General features: G+C 35.0%; 12 non-coding genes across 12 annotated transcripts in view; all 12 read left to right on the forward strand.

The window, feature by feature from the left end:
• LOC148514415 (U6 spliceosomal RNA) overlaps positions 1 to 41 on the forward strand; it is a 107-nt gene extending 66 nt beyond the window's left edge. Inside the window, exon 1 of the small nuclear RNA XR_015879918.1 lies at positions 1 to 41. This exon is cut by the window's left edge and continues 66 nt beyond it. This is a non-coding gene — a small nuclear RNA (U6 spliceosomal RNA).
• Positions 42 to 1,572: 1,531 nt separating this feature from the next.
• On the forward strand, positions 1,573 to 1,679 carry LOC148514416 (U6 spliceosomal RNA). The gene has a single exon (XR_015879919.1). It is a non-coding gene; the product is annotated as a U6 spliceosomal RNA (small nuclear RNA).
• Positions 1,680 to 2,201: 522 nt separating this feature from the next.
• Positions 2,202 to 2,308, forward strand: LOC148514417 (U6 spliceosomal RNA). Its single transcript, XR_015879920.1, has one exon. It is a non-coding gene; the product is annotated as a U6 spliceosomal RNA (small nuclear RNA).
• A 522-nt stretch (positions 2,309 to 2,830) lies between these two features.
• Positions 2,831 to 2,937, forward strand: LOC148514418 (U6 spliceosomal RNA). The gene has a single exon (XR_015879921.1). It is a non-coding gene; the product is annotated as a U6 spliceosomal RNA (small nuclear RNA).
• Positions 2,938 to 4,468: 1,531 nt separating this feature from the next.
• LOC148514419 (U6 spliceosomal RNA) lies at positions 4,469 to 4,575 on the forward strand. Its single transcript, XR_015879922.1, has one exon. It is a non-coding gene; the product is annotated as a U6 spliceosomal RNA (small nuclear RNA).
• Positions 4,576 to 5,097: 522 nt separating this feature from the next.
• Positions 5,098 to 5,204, forward strand: LOC148514420 (U6 spliceosomal RNA). The gene has a single exon (XR_015879923.1). It is a non-coding gene; the product is annotated as a U6 spliceosomal RNA (small nuclear RNA).
• A 522-nt stretch (positions 5,205 to 5,726) lies between these two features.
• LOC148514421 (U6 spliceosomal RNA) lies at positions 5,727 to 5,833 on the forward strand. The gene has a single exon (XR_015879924.1). It is a non-coding gene; the product is annotated as a U6 spliceosomal RNA (small nuclear RNA).
• Positions 5,834 to 7,364: 1,531 nt separating this feature from the next.
• LOC148514422 (U6 spliceosomal RNA) lies at positions 7,365 to 7,471 on the forward strand. Its single transcript, XR_015879619.1, has one exon. It is a non-coding gene; the product is annotated as a U6 spliceosomal RNA (small nuclear RNA).
• A 522-nt stretch (positions 7,472 to 7,993) lies between these two features.
• LOC148514423 (U6 spliceosomal RNA) lies at positions 7,994 to 8,100 on the forward strand. Its single transcript, XR_015879925.1, has one exon. It is a non-coding gene; the product is annotated as a U6 spliceosomal RNA (small nuclear RNA).
• Positions 8,101 to 8,622: 522 nt separating this feature from the next.
• LOC148514424 (U6 spliceosomal RNA) lies at positions 8,623 to 8,729 on the forward strand. Its single transcript, XR_015879927.1, has one exon. It is a non-coding gene; the product is annotated as a U6 spliceosomal RNA (small nuclear RNA).
• A 1,531-nt stretch (positions 8,730 to 10,260) lies between these two features.
• LOC148514425 (U6 spliceosomal RNA) lies at positions 10,261 to 10,367 on the forward strand. Its single transcript, XR_015879621.1, has one exon. It is a non-coding gene; the product is annotated as a U6 spliceosomal RNA (small nuclear RNA).
• Positions 10,368 to 10,889: 522 nt separating this feature from the next.
• LOC148514426 (U6 spliceosomal RNA) lies at positions 10,890 to 10,996 on the forward strand. The gene has a single exon (XR_015879928.1). It is a non-coding gene; the product is annotated as a U6 spliceosomal RNA (small nuclear RNA).
• Positions 10,997 to 12,500: the final 1,504 nt, after the last annotated feature.

Raw genomic sequence — 12,500 nt, forward strand, 5'->3', positions numbered from 1 at the left:
GCAAGGATGACACGCAAATTCGTGAAGCGTTCCATATTTTAGGTATATAGCTCTGGACAAATTAATTCTTTTCCACTTAATGATACCTGCAGATAAAAAGGTAAGAAATTTTGCAAGCAAAGAACAAATCGACCAACTCTTGTATGATGTCATCAGTTAGACATGACTTATCATTGTGTGAATTGTGCAGACTGCCTCAGTTATATTTAAACTTAGAAAATTATTTAGCCACCTTCAATTCTTATTGAACTTGCAGGGGTGTATCTATTGGTCGAAGCGGAAACGTAAGGGACAGGTGCCCCCTCCAAGTCACTCCAGGCCTGAAGGCATGAATATGCACTGCTGCACCCAATAGGTTCTGCTTGGTACAGTGGAAAAATCTATCTTTCTTTATCCAATACCTATTCATAACTCTAGACAATTGTACAGTACAAAACCACAATCTCCAGCAAATCAAATCTGCTATTATATAATTATTGAAGCCCATGGTGCATGCTGCAATCACCTAATTTGCTTAATGCATGAGATTTAAGACCCTTTCCACAAAGAACAAATGCCTAGCTTCTCCCCCTACACATAATGTTCTATCAAGAAACTCCCCAAGCACCCATGAATATACTAGACTTCTAAAAATTCTTTTTTTAACTCTGTTCCACAAAAATAAGAACTGAACACATAATGTATTAGATGTCAAACCAAGGAGCCATTCACAACACATAAGCACCTCTAACAGAATGTACAAATATAAAAATAAAATGTTAGGGCTAGTTTAAATCATATACCAATACAATTAGGGAGACCAAGTTGTGGCTTCAAAATATATATATATTATTAATTTATAATACTTACCATATGCTATTCATCTGTATTTTTTACTTTTATTGTTAATTGAGCCAAAAGATAGTGCACACAATACTTAATTTACAATCTTAAAGTTTAGCAGTTACATAATTTGCATATATCCAAATTTGTTTAGCAACAAATACATTTTAAGTGTAAACTATGTCATTTTTTACCTTTTTGCCCACTTATTTGACATTAACCGATTACATAAATGGTGATTAGCATATGATTAGTATTATAAACTAAAAACATTTAGAAGTAAAATTCTTTAGTCTCCCTAAACTAAATGCTATAAACTATAAAGTTATAAAAAAGAATGGTTATTTAATGGGCAGTAAATGTTTTTTTGGCTGGAGATTTTGCTGATGTCTGGAAACCTGGCTGCTTAGATGCACAGGGGTGCCTGGCAAAGAGCACCCATTTTTGTCAAGTGCCATCCTAGCCAAAGAATGCAAAGAAGCAATTTTAGTCTAGTACAGTCTATGGTTTTGAAGAAATGAACCTCCACATGCCAATTTTCATAATTTGTTTCACTGTGGTATGTATGGAAATCGATGGCTATTTCTTAATGGGATATTGAATTTTTTTGCCAGTTAGCAGCTCTATCTTGTTAATGTTCTCCAGTTTATAATACCCTATTTAAATTTTACTTCCAACTTTCCCTCTCCCTAAGATCAATCTTGAGGCACATGGTGGGGTATATAACTCTTAGGACTTTGCTTTTGGAATGTGCTTGCTTCGGCAGCACATATACTAAAATTGGAACGATACAGAGAAGATTAGCATGGCCCCTGCGCAAGGATGACACGCAAATTCGTGAAGCGTTCCATATTTTAGGTATATAGCTCTGGACAAATTAATTCGATTCCACTTAAGATACCTGCAGATAAAAAGTCAAGAAATTTTGCAAGCAAAGAACAAATCGACCAACTTTTTTATGACAAAATCAGTTCGACATGACATATCATTTTCAAATTCAATTCTTGTCTAAATTGTGCAGGTTGTCTCAGTACTTCTATTAAGTCTTAGAAAACTATTTTGCCATTTTCCATTCCTACTTCACTTGTTCTGTACTTAGGAGCAATTTTAATCTTGTACAGCCTATGGTTCCAAAAGAAATGAACCTCCACATGCTAATTTGCATAATTTATTTGACTGTGGTACGTATAGAAATTGGTGGCCTTTCCTTAATGGGATATTGAATTTTTTGCCAGTAAGTAGCTCTATCTTGTTTATTGTAAAGTGTTCTCCAGTCTTTGAAACCCCATCTGAATTTAACTTCCATCTTTTACTCTCCCTAAGATCAATCTTGAGGCACATGGTGGGGTATATATATCTTAGGACTTTGCTTTTGGAATGTGCTTGCTTCGGCAGCACATATACTAAAATTGGAACGATACAGAGAAGATTAGCATGGCCCCTGCGCAAGGATGACACGCAAATTCGTGAAGCGTTCCATATTTTAGGTATATAGCTCTGGACAAATTAATTCGATTCCACTTAAGATACCTGCAGATAAAAAGTCAAGAAATTTTGCAAGCAAAGAACAAATCGACCAACTTTTTTATGACAAAATCAGTTCGACATGACATATCATTTTCAAATTCAATTCTTGTCTAAATTGTGCAGGTTGTCTCAGTACTTCTATTAAGTCTTAGAAAACTATTTTGCCATTTTCCATTCCTACTTCACTTGTTCTGTACTTAGGAGCAATTTTAATCTTGTACAGCCTATGGTTCCAAAAGAAATGAACCTCCACATGCTAATTTGCATAATTTATTTGACTGTGGTACGTATAGAAATTGGTGGCCTTTCCTTAATGGGATATTGAATTTTTTGCCAGTAAGTAGCTCTATCTTGTTTATTGTAAAGTGTTCTCCAGTCTTTGAAACCCCATCTGAATTTAACTTCCATCTTTTACTCTCCCTAAGATCAATCTTGAGGCACATGGTGGGGTATATATATCTTAGGACTTTGCTTTTGGAATGTGCTTGCTTCGGCAGCACATATACTAAAATTGGAACGATACAGAGAAGATTAGCATGGCCCCTGCGCAAGGATGACACGCAAATTCGTGAAGCGTTCCATATTTTAGGTATATAGCTCTGGACAAATTAATTCTTTTCCACTTAATGATACCTGCAGATAAAAAGGTAAGAAATTTTGCAAGCAAAGAACAAATCGACCAACTCTTGTATGATGTCATCAGTTAGACATGACTTATCATTGTGTGAATTGTGCAGACTGCCTCAGTTATATTTAAACTTAGAAAATTATTTAGCCACCTTCAATTCTTATTGAACTTGCAGGGGTGTATCTATTGGTCGAAGCGGAAACGTAAGGGACAGGTGCCCCCTCCAAGTCACTCCAGGCCTGAAGGCATGAATATGCACTGCTGCACCCAATAGGTTCTGCTTGGTACAGTGGAAAAATCTATCTTTCTTTATCCAATACCTATTCATAACTCTAGACAATTGTACAGTACAAAACCACAATCTCCAGCAAATCAAATCTGCTATTATATAATTATTGAAGCCCATGGTGCATGCTGCAATCACCTAATTTGCTTAATGCATGAGATTTAAGACCCTTTCCACAAAGAACAAATGCCTAGCTTCTCCCCCTACACATAATGTTCTATCAAGAAACTCCCCAAGCACCCATGAATATACTAGACTTCTAAAAATTCTTTTTTTAACTCTGTTCCACAAAAATAAGAACTGAACACATAATGTATTAGATGTCAAACCAAGGAGCCATTCACAACACATAAGCACCTCTAACAGAATGTACAAATATAAAAATAAAATGTTAGGGCTAGTTTAAATCATATACCAATACAATTAGGGAGACCAAGTTGTGGCTTCAAAATATATATATATTATTAATTTATAATACTTACCATATGCTATTCATCTGTATTTTTTACTTTTATTGTTAATTGAGCCAAAAGATAGTGCACACAATACTTAATTTACAATCTTAAAGTTTAGCAGTTACATAATTTGCATATATCCAAATTTGTTTAGCAACAAATACATTTTAAGTGTAAACTATGTCATTTTTTACCTTTTTGCCCACTTATTTGACATTAACCGATTACATAAATGGTGATTAGCATATGATTAGTATTATAAACTAAAAACATTTAGAAGTAAAATTCTTTAGTCTCCCTAAACTAAATGCTATAAACTATAAAGTTATAAAAAAGAATGGTTATTTAATGGGCAGTAAATGTTTTTTTGGCTGGAGATTTTGCTGATGTCTGGAAACCTGGCTGCTTAGATGCACAGGGGTGCCTGGCAAAGAGCACCCATTTTTGTCAAGTGCCATCCTAGCCAAAGAATGCAAAGAAGCAATTTTAGTCTAGTACAGTCTATGGTTTTGAAGAAATGAACCTCCACATGCCAATTTTCATAATTTGTTTCACTGTGGTATGTATGGAAATCGATGGCTATTTCTTAATGGGATATTGAATTTTTTTGCCAGTTAGCAGCTCTATCTTGTTAATGTTCTCCAGTTTATAATACCCTATTTAAATTTTACTTCCAACTTTCCCTCTCCCTAAGATCAATCTTGAGGCACATGGTGGGGTATATAACTCTTAGGACTTTGCTTTTGGAATGTGCTTGCTTCGGCAGCACATATACTAAAATTGGAACGATACAGAGAAGATTAGCATGGCCCCTGCGCAAGGATGACACGCAAATTCGTGAAGCGTTCCATATTTTAGGTATATAGCTCTGGACAAATTAATTCGATTCCACTTAAGATACCTGCAGATAAAAAGTCAAGAAATTTTGCAAGCAAAGAACAAATCGACCAACTTTTTTATGACAAAATCAGTTCGACATGACATATCATTTTCAAATTCAATTCTTGTCTAAATTGTGCAGGTTGTCTCAGTACTTCTATTAAGTCTTAGAAAACTATTTTGCCATTTTCCATTCCTACTTCACTTGTTCTGTACTTAGGACCAATTTTAATCTTGTACAGCCTATGGTTCCAAAAGAAATGAACCTCCACATGCTAATTTGCATAATTTATTTGACTGTGGTACGTATAGAAATTGGTGGCCTTTCCTTAATGGGATATTGAATTTTTTGCCAGTAAGTAGCTCTATCTTGTTTATTGTAAAGTGTTCTCCAGTCTTTGAAACCCCATCTGAATTTAACTTCCATCTTTTACTCTCCCTAAGATCAATCTTGAGGCACATGGTGGGGTATATATATCTTAGGACTTTGCTTTTGGAATGTGCTTGCTTCGGCAGCACATATACTAAAATTGGAACGATACAGAGAAGATTAGCATGGCCCCTGCGCAAGGATGACACGCAAATTCGTGAAGCGTTCCATATTTTAGGTATATAGCTCTGGACAAATTAATTCGATTCCACTTAAGATACCTGCAGATAAAAAGTCAAGAAATTTTGCAAGCAAAGAACAAATCGACCAACTTTTTTATGACAAAATCAGTTCGACATGACATATCATTTTCAAATTCAATTCTTGTCTAAATTGTGCAGGTTGTCTCAGTACTTCTATTAAGTCTTAGAAAACTATTTTAACATTTTCCATTCCTACTTCACTTGTTCTGTACTTAGGAGCAATTTTAATCTTGTACAGCCTATGGTTCCAAAAGAAATGAACCTCCACATGCTAATTTGCATAATTTATTTGACTGTGGTACGTATAGAAATTGGTGGCCTTTCCTTAATGGGATATTGAATTTTTTGCCAGTAAGTAGCTCTATCTTGTTTATTGTAAAGTGTTCTCCAGTCTTTGAAACCCCATCTGAATTTAACTTCCATCTTTTACTCTCCCTAAGATCAATCTTGAGGCACATGGTGGGGTATATATATCTTAGGACTTTGCTTTTGGAATGTGCTTGCTTCGGCAGCACATATACTAAAATTGGAACGATACAGAGAAGATTAGCATGGCCCCTGCGCAAGGATGACACGCAAATTCGTGAAGCGTTCCATATTTTAGGTATATAGCTCTGGACAAATTAATTCTTTTCCACTTAATGATACCTGCAGATAAAAAGGTAAGAAATTTTGCAAGCAAAGAACAAATCGACCAACTCTTGTATGATGTCATCAGTTAGACATGACTTATCATTGTGTGAATTGTGCAGACTGCCTCAGTTATATTTAAACTTAGAAAATTATTTAGCCACCTTCAATTCTTATTGAACTTGCAGGGGTGTATCTATTGGTCGAAGCGGAAACGTAAGGGACAGGTGCCCCCTCCAAGTCACTCCAGGCCTGAAGGCATGAATATGCACTGCTGCACCCAATAGGTTCTGCTTGGTACAGTGGAAAAATCTATCTTTCTTTATCCAATACCTATTCATAACTCTAGACAATTGTACAGTACAAAACCACAATCTCCAGCAAATCAAATCTGCTATTATATAATTATTGAAGCCCATGGTGCATGCTGCAATCACCTAATTTGCTTAATGCATGAGATTTAAGACCCTTTCCACAAAGAACAAATGCCTAGCTTCTCCCCCTACACATAATGTTCTATCAAGAAACTCCCCAAGCACCCATGAATATACTAGACTTCTAAAAATTCTTTTTTTAACTCTGTTCCACAAAAATAAGAACTGAACACATAATGTATTAGATGTCAAACCAAGGAGCCATTCACAACACATAAGCACCTCTAACAGAATGTACAAATATAAAAATAAAATGTTAGGGCTAGTTTAAATCATATACCAATACAATTAGGGAGACCAAGTTGTGGCTTCAAAATATATATATATTATTAATTTATAATACTTACCATATGCTATTCATCTGTATTTTTTACTTTTATTGTTAATTGAGCCAAAAGATAGTGCACACAATACTTAATTTACAATCTTAAAGTTTAGCAGTTACATAATTTGCATATATCCAAATTTGTTTAGCAACAAATACATTTTAAGTGTAAACTATGTCATTTTTTACCTTTTTGCCCACTTATTTGACATTAACCGATTACATAAATGGTGATTAGCATATGATTAGTATTATAAACTAAAAACATTTAGAAGTAAAATTCTTTAGTCTCCCTAAACTAAATGCTATAAACTATAAAGTTATAAAAAAGAATGGTTATTTAATGGGCAGTAAATGTTTTTTTGGCTGGAGATTTTGCTGATGTCTGGAAACCTGGCTGCTTAGATGCACAGGGGTGCCTGGCAAAGAGCACCCATTTTTGTCAAGTGCCATCCTAGCCAAAGAATGCAAAGAAGCAATTTTAGTCTAGTACAGTCTATGGTTTTGAAGAAATGAACCTCTACATGCCAATTTTCATAATTTGTTTCACTGTGGTATGTATGGAAATCGATGGCTATTTCTTAATGGGATATTGAATTTTTTTGCCAGTTAGCAGCTCTATCTTGTTAATGTTCTCCAGTTTATAAAACCCTATTTAAATTTTACTTCCAACTTTCCCTCTCCCTAAGATCAATCTTGAGGCACATGGTGGGGTATATAACTCTTAGGACTTTGCTTTTGGAATGTGCTTGCTTCGGCAGCACATATACTAAAATTGGAACGATACAGAAAAGATTAGCATGGCCCCTGCGCAAGGATGACACGCAAATTCGTGAAGCGTTCCATATTTTAGGTATATAGCTCTGGACAAATTAATTCGATTCCACTTTAGATACCTGCAGATAAAAAGTCAAGAAATTTTGCAAGCAAAGAACAAATCGACCAACTTTTTTATGACAAAATCAGTTCGACATGACATATCATTTTCAAATTCAATTCTTGTCTAAATTGTGCAGGTTGTCTCAGTACTTCTATTAAGTCTTAGAAAACTATTTTGCCATTTTCCATTCCTACTTCACTTGTTCTGTACTTAGGAGCAATTTTAATCTTGTACAGCCTATGGTTCCAAAAGAAATGAACCTCCACATGCTAATTTGCATAATTTATTTGACTGTGGTACGTATAGAAATTGGTGGCCTTTCCTTAATGGGATATTGAATTTTTTGCCAGTAAGTAGCTCTATCTTGTTTATTGTAAAGTGTTCTCCAGTCTTTGAAACCCCATCTGAATTTAACTTCCATCTTTTACTCTCCCTAAGATCAATCTTGAGGCACATGGTGGGGTATATATATCTTAGGACTTTGCTTTTGGAATGTGCTTGCTTCGGCAGCACATATACTAAAATTGGAACGATACAGAGAAGATTAGCATGGCCCCTGCGCAAGGATGACACGCAAATTCGTGAAGCGTTCCATATTTTAGGTATATAGCTCTGGACAAATTAATTCGATTCCACTTAAGATACCTGCAGATAAAAAGTCAAGAAATTTTGCAAGCAAAGAACAAATCGACCAACTTTTTTATGACAAAATCAGTTCGACATGACATATCATTTTCAAATTCAATTCTTGTCTAAATTGTGCAGGTTGTCTCAGTACTTCTATTAAGTCTTAGAAAACTATTTTAACATTTTCCATTCCTACTTCACTTGTTCTGTACTTAGGAGCAATTTTAATCTTGTACAGCCTATGGTTCCAAAAGAAATGAACCTCCACATGCTAATTTGCATAATTTATTTGACTGTGGTACGTATAGAAATTGGTGGCCTTTCCTTAATGGGATATTGAATTTTTTGCCAGTAAGTAGCTCTATCTTGTTTATTGTAAAGTGTTCTCCAGTCTTTGAAACCCCATCTGAATTTAACTTCCATCTTTTACTCTCCCTAAGATCAATCTTGAGGCACATGGTGGGGTATATATATCTTAGGACTTTGCTTTTGGAATGTGCTTGCTTCGGCAGCACATATACTAAAATTGGAACGATACAGAGAAGATTAGCATGGCCCCTGCGCAAGGATGACACGCAAATTCGTGAAGCGTTCCATATTTTAGGTATATAGCTCTGGACAAATTAATTCTTTTCCACTTAATGATACCTGCAGATAAAAAGGTAAGAAATTTTGCAAGCAAACAACAAATCGACCAACTCTTGTATGATGTCATCAGTTAGACATGACTTATCATTGTGTGAATTGTGCAGACTGCCTCAGTTATATTTAAACTTAGAAAATTATTTAGCCACCTTCAATTCTTATTGAACTTGCAGGGGTGTATCTATTGGTCGAAGCGGAAACGTAAGGGACAGGTGCCCCCTCCAAGTCACTCCAGGCCTGAAGGCATGAATATGCACTGCTGCACCCAATAGGTTCTGCTTGGTACAGTGGAAAAATCTATCTTTCTTTATCCAATACCTATTCATAACTCTAGACAATTGTACAGTACAAAACCACAATCTCCAGCAAATCAAATCTGCTATTATATAATTATTGAAGCCCATGGTGCATGCTGCAATCACCTAATTTGCTTAATGCATGAGATTTAAGACCCTTTCCACAAAGAACAAATGCCTAGCTTCTCCCCCTACACATAATGTTCTATCAAGAAACTCCCCAAGCACCCATGAATATACTAGACTTCTAAAAATTCTTTTTTTAACTCTGTTCCACAAAAATAAGAACTGAACACATAATGTATTAGATGTCAAACCAAGGAGCCATTCACAACACATAAGCACCTCTAACAGAATGTACAAATATAAAAATAAAATGTTAGGGCTAGTTTAAATCATATACCAATACAATTAGGGAGACCAAGTTGTGGCTTCAAAATATATATATATTATTAATTTATAATACTTACCATATGCTATTCATCTGTATTTTTTACTTTTATTGTTAATTGAGCCAAAAGATAGTGCACACAATACTTAATTTACAATCTTAAAGTTTAGCAGTTACATAATTTGCATATATCCAAATTTGTTTAGCAACAAATACATTTTAAGTGTAAACTATGTCATTTTTTACCTTTTTGCCCACTTATTTGACATTAACCGATTACATAAATGGTGATTAGCATATGATTAGTATTATAAACTAAAAACATTTAGAAGTAAAATTCTTTAGTCTCCCTAAACTAAATGCTATAAACTATAAAGTTATAAAAAAGAATGGTTATTTAATGGGCAGTAAATGTTTTTTTGGCTGGAGATTTTGCTGATGTCTGGAAACCTGGCTGCTTAGATGCACAGGGGTGCCTGGCAAAGAGCACCCATTTTTGTCAAGTGCCATCCTAGCCAAAGAATGCAAAGAAGCAATTTTAGTCTAGTACAGTCTATGGTTTTGAAGAAATGAACCTCTACATGCCAATTTTCATAATTTGTTTCACTGTGGTATGTATGGAAATCGATGGCTATTTCTTAATGGGATATTGAATTTTTTTGCCAGTTAGCAGCTCTATCTTGTTAATGTTCTCCAGTTTATAAAACCCTATTTAAATTTTACTTCCAACTTTCCCTCTCCCTAAGATCAATCTTGAGGCACATGGTGGGGTATATAACTCTTAGGACTTTGCTTTTGGAATGTGCTTGCTTCGGCAGCACATATACTAAAATTGGAACGATACAGAAAAGATTAGCATGGCCCCTGCGCAAGGATGACACGCAAATTCGTGAAGCGTTCCATATTTTAGGTATATAGCTCTGGACAAATTAATTCGATTCCACTTTAGATACCTGCAGATAAAAAGTCAAGAAATTTTGCAAGCAAAGAACAAATCGACCAACTTTTTTATGACAAAATCAGTTCGACATGACATATCATTTTCAAATTCAATTCTTGTCTAAATTGTGCAGGTTGTCTCAGTACTTCTATTAAGTCTTAGAAAACTATTTTGCCATTTTCCATTCCTACTTCACTTGTTCTGTACTTAGGACCAATTTTAATCTTGTACAGCCTATGGTTCCAAAAGAAATGAACCTCCACATGCTAATTTGCATAATTTATTTGACTGTGGTACGTATAGAAATTGGTGGCCTTTCCTTAATGGGATATTGAATTTTTTGCCAGTAAGTAGCTCTATCTTGTTTATTGTAAAGTGTTCTCCAGTCTTTGAAACCCCATCTGAATTTAACTTCCATCTTTTACTCTCCCTAAGATCAATCTTGAGGCACATGGTGGGGTATATATATCTTAGGACTTTGCTTTTGGAATGTGCTTGCTTCGGCAGCACATATACTAAAATTGGAACGATACAGAGAAGATTAGCATGGCCCCTGCGCAAGGATGACACGCAAATTCGTGAAGCGTTCCATATTTTAGGTATATAGCTCTGGACAAATTAATTCTTTTCCACTTAATGATACCTGCAGATAAAAAGGTAAGAAATTTTGCAAGCAAACAACAAATCGACCAACTCTTGTATGATGTCATCAGTTAGACATGACTTATCATTGTGTGAATTGTGCAGACTGCCTCAGTTATATTTAAACTTAGAAAATTATTTAGCCACCTTCAATTCTTATTGAACTTGCAGGGGTGTATCTATTGGTCGAAGCGGAAACGTAAGGGACAGGTGCCCCCTCCAAGTCACTCCAGGCCTGAAGGCATGAATATGCACTGCTGCACCCAATAGGTTCTGCTTGGTACAGTGGAAAAATCTATCTTTCTTTATCCAATACCTATTCATAACTCTAGACAATTGTACAGTACGAAACCACAATCTCCAGCAAATCAAATCTGCTATTATATAATTATTGAAGCCCATGGTGCATGCTGCAATCACCTAATTTGCTTAATGCATGAGATTTAAGACCCTTTCCACAAAGAACAAATGCCTAGCTTCTCCCCCTACACATAATGTTCTATCAAGAAACTCCCCAAGCACCCATGAATATACTAGACTTCTAAAACTTCTTTTTTTAACTCTGTTCCACAAAAATAAGAACTGAACACATAATGTATTAAATGCCAAACCAAGGAGCCATTCACAACACATAAGCACCTCTAACAGAATGTACAAATATAAAAATAAAATGTTAGGGCTAGTTTAAATCATATACCAATACAATTAGGGAGACCAAGTTGTGGCTTCAAAATATAAATATATTATAATATATAATACTTACCATATGCTATTCATCTGTATTTTTTACTTTTATTGTTAATTGAGCCAAAAGATAGTGCACACAATACTTAATTTACAATCTTAAAGTTTAGCAGTTACATAATTTGCATATATCCAAATTTGTTTAGCAACAAATACATTTTAAGTGTAAACTATGTCATTTTTGACCTTTTTGCCCACTTATTTGACATTAACCGATTACATAAATGGTGATTAGCATATGATTAGTATTATAAACTAAAAACATTTAGAAGTAAAATTCTTTAGTCTCCCTAAACTAAATGCTATAAACTATAAAGTTATAAAAAAGAATGGTTATTTAATGGGCAGTAAATGTTTTTTTGGCTGGAGATTTTGCTGATGTCTGGAAACCTGGCTGCTTAGATGCACAGGGGTGCCTGGCAAAGAGCACCCATTTTTGTCAAGTGCCATCCTAGCCAAAGAATGCAAAGAAGCAATTTTAGCCTAGTACAGTCTATGGTTTTGAAGAAATGAACCTCTACATGCCAATTTTCATAATTTGTTTCACTGTGATATGTATGGAAATCGATGGCTATTCCTTAATGGGATATTGAATTTTTTTGCCAGTTAGCAGCTCTATCTTGTTAATGTTCTCCAGTTTATAAAACCCTATTTAAATTTTACTTCCAACTTTCACTCTCCCTAAGATCAATCTTGAGGCACATGGTGGGGTATAT

This window comes from Taudactylus pleione, unplaced genomic scaffold (assembly GCF_031769625.1).
Source record: "Taudactylus pleione unplaced genomic scaffold, aTauple2 ptg000262l, whole genome shotgun sequence".
NCBI lineage: Eukaryota > Metazoa > Chordata > Amphibia > Anura > Myobatrachidae > Taudactylus > Taudactylus pleione.